The following is a 3835-nucleotide window of genomic DNA, read 5'->3' as shown; positions in this document are numbered from 1 at the left end:
CATCACCTTGCACTTGTCAGTATTGAATCCCATCCTATTCTCATCCGCCCACCCCTGTAACCTGTCCAGATCTAGTTGTAGCCTGTGCCTTCTTTCTAGCGTGCCTACCTATCACCTCTAGTGTGCTCACCTCTGTATCCTCTCAAGCTTATCTACACCCTTCCTGAAGTGCAGTACCCAGAACTGGACACTGTACTCCAGCTGTGGCCTCACCAATGCCAACTAGTGGGGGAGCAGCACCTCTCGGGATTTATTGGAGGTATATCTAGATCTACATTTCTTAAGAGGTATGCAGTAGATGTTTCTGTAAATATAAAAATACCTGAAATCTACAGAAGGTGTAGTCAAAAGAACAATACAATATTAGAAAACTTGTATAAAACTAAAAAAAAAAAATTAACTTTGCCTTGCAGAAGGGAAAAAACTGATCATTTTGAACTCACTCTAAATCTCTCTCTAAATGTTATTGTGTCTTCTACCACACTGGACAAAAAGATCCTTTTTTGATAATGATGATACCTTAGTGAAATGACTGTTTATAATCTAAGCACATTACAAAGAGATCTGTGGTGTTGAAATTGATTTTTATAAGAGTATTATGAAACATAAACTAATCAGCTCAAACATATCTTTATCCTTGAAACTGACCTTATCATTGTCATGGATTGTTGGCAAGCTTTAATATGCAAGCTTCCTAATTCTTTTTTGAAAAGCTGTCATAGGAGTAGTGTGCCATAGAATGTATAATGATTTATTTAGTCCCTACAGTCCTTCAAGTGTGGGAACCAAAGGAAAAGAGAATAGCTTTCATATCATTAATGAACTAGATTACTTGTAAACTGGTTTTACCAGCAGACAGAAATATATGTTAAAAATCTGTATTTAACTGTATGAAAAATCCTCTCCTGCAGTTTCATAAATACAGTGTTTGAAACACCTACGTTTAAAGTGGTCCCTGCCGCTGCTCTCTTATAAGGACTTCTACTGCTTAATTAAGAATCCATTTAAGTATACCATTAGCTTGCAACCAATACAAGTCCTAGCAATGAATTTTAATGCTTTAATTTTAGTGCAAGCAAGGCATTTCACAGAGCTACTACTCTGAAACCGAGACAAAAGATCATTAGTTAAGATGACATATTATAGGTTGTGTATTACTGTGTTTCGAACAAAGCCTACTCTACTCAGTAGAGCAGCATACAGTAATATCTGTGTAACAAACAAAACTATGAGCTTCAAGTCTTCTTAGGGCTAGATTTGAGCTCTTAAATATAACATTTGTAGTGGTTGGAAAATGTGGTTTCTGTGGCTATCTATTAATTTTTTGGCAGATAATACACATAGATGCTTAAAAGAGCTTTAACTGATTATGTGAAATACATATTTAAAATTTGGGGGCATATCCTTTTTGTTCTAACACAGATTGATTGTATTAAGACAACAAGCAAGCAAGCAAACACACACCTTTTAAGCAATACTTAAATATGTATATGAACGAGGGAGAGAGAGAAATCAGGAATGTGGAATCTATTCTTACCTTGCTTTGTGGGAAAATGCTCTAGGGACTTTGGAGATGTTTAATGTGAAATGTCACACCTTAAATAATAAGACAAGAATGCTGATGGTTTAATAAAGACATGCTTTCTGTAATGCATTCATTAGACTCTGAAATTAAATAAATGTTAACACCCCCTATGCACACTCAGAATTAATGAATTTTAAAGCAGTTAGCATCTTTTCTCACAGCTTTAAGTTTCTTGAATCTTGGGATCACAACATTTCATTAGTTTCTCAGTCATCAGTATTTATTGGTATATAAGACCTGAATTTTACCTTTGGGGATGGGGAACAGGAGACATTGTGTCCTTTTAGTCACAGAGGAGAAATTGGGATGAAGTGGTACAGAAAACTCCCAATTCCAGATGATGCATTATGGGGGATGTAGCAACTTGAATACTGGACTGATCTGAGAAGATCTGGGATTACTTGGCAGATATGTTGTATTGGACTTGTTGATGAAATAGGGCTGGTTATTTTACCCTCCTTTGCTTCAGTTTCTCTTCCCATGACGATAATAATCCTGATATCTTTTGTAAAGTATTATCATGGATTTTTGAGATCCACTAATAAAGAGCACATATACAAACTAGTTATTATATTATTTAGACAGGGAATTAACATTGTGAAGAACATGGAACGACTGATCTTGGAAAAGAGGGAGGAAACATAAAGATAAGTAGTCTAAATTCCCCAAAGCAACTAAAAACCTGCAAAACCTGCCAACACATCTCCACCAACCCCACAATTACTACACCCCATAACAGAGCCATCAGCATTCCTGGATCTTACAGCTGCACCTCCAGAAATGTAATATCTCTCATGCAATGAGCCAAATGCCCTGATAGAAAATACATAGTGTAACCGCCAGGCCTTGACCAGTTGCTCTCGTGCAGCCCTTGCTCGAGTAATTGATGTTAAGCATCTCACAGGTTCGTGTTTCCTCCTGAGCTGGTGTTTTCCACCCAGGTCGTTGACCCCATGCTCGCCTGCTACGACTTGTTGGACCTCAGTGTCCGGGGTCGTTCATAAGGCGTACTCGATGACCTGCGGTGCCCCAACGGTTACTCACAGGGCTCCACCACCCCCACACCCTGGCCTCACGCTTCCTGTGGAGAAGTGTTCAAATGACTGGTGCCTCTTCCTGGAACCCCTTAAGCCAGGGTCACCCCAGGGCTCTGGTACTATCTACCTGCCTCAATGAACTGCTTTCTTCCAATATCCCTAGAGCCCGGGAAAACAAAATCTAAAGGAAAGAAAAGAGAAAAAAGAAAAGAGAAAAAAATGCTCCACCACAATCTCTGGACTCCCTGCCCCCTTAACTGCCCTTCTCCTCTCCTGGGTCTCTAAGGAACACAGCGTGCCTTACCCCTTAGGTTGTCTGGTTCCCTGCCTACTCCCAGGCACCTTCGATTCTGGCTGCAATATCTGCCCCGACAGCCACCCTTCCAGGGCTTCCCTACAGTTCTCCTCTCCCGGGTTGGACTTCTTCAGGTGTCCTGCCGACCCCACTCTCCCACCTGCAGTTTGTTTCGTCTCCCTGGGCCATTTCCCCGATGCCTTTGAGCAACACTCCTGCCATCCCATCATTGTTCTGTCTGAGGCACCGTCGAGGGGATCCTCCCCTTCCTGCCTGCACTCATCCCAGCTGGTCCTGCTCCCAGGGTTCTGTGGACCAGGCGTCTCTGCTGTAGGAGTTAGCCGCGACTCTGCTCCCTGACTCCCCTTTTGGCTCTGCAGCATGCGCCACCATTTTATCCTCACCAGCTGGTGTTCGGTGCTGACGTCACTGGCCAGCTGCAGCTGGATAAACAGGCGGCTGATGAGCCGTGCAGTCTCTGTTTTCCGTCCCTCGTGTGCTGCACTCCAAGCTGCTGGTAAGTATTTATCCTTACGGCATGTCCCAGGACACACAGGAGAGACCAAACAACAACTACGCACCAGAATGAATGCACACCGGAAATCTGTCAAAGACAGGAATACCCAGTTACCTGTGGGGGCACATTTCTCACAAGAAAACCACTTTCTCTCCAGTCTCTCAGTCCTGATCCTCAAAGGAAACTTACAAAACACTTCTGAGAGACAAGCCTATGAACTTCACTTTAGCAACCTCCTGGATACTAAAAATCATGGACTAAATATAGACATTGGATTTATGACACATTTACTTTTCATTCCATCCAGGCAGAGCACACACCAACTGCAGAAATTTCCTCAGCCTGATGAAGGGTTTTTATACCCAAAAGCTTGCTTAAAAATTGTTTTCTAACTATTTAAG

This window comes from Gavialis gangeticus, unplaced genomic scaffold (assembly GCF_001723915.1).
Source record: "Gavialis gangeticus isolate Ggan-Ray unplaced genomic scaffold, GavGan_comp1, whole genome shotgun sequence".
Taxonomy (NCBI): Eukaryota; Metazoa; Chordata; order Crocodylia; family Gavialidae; genus Gavialis; species Gavialis gangeticus.
Note: the sequence above shows the minus strand (reverse complement) of the source record.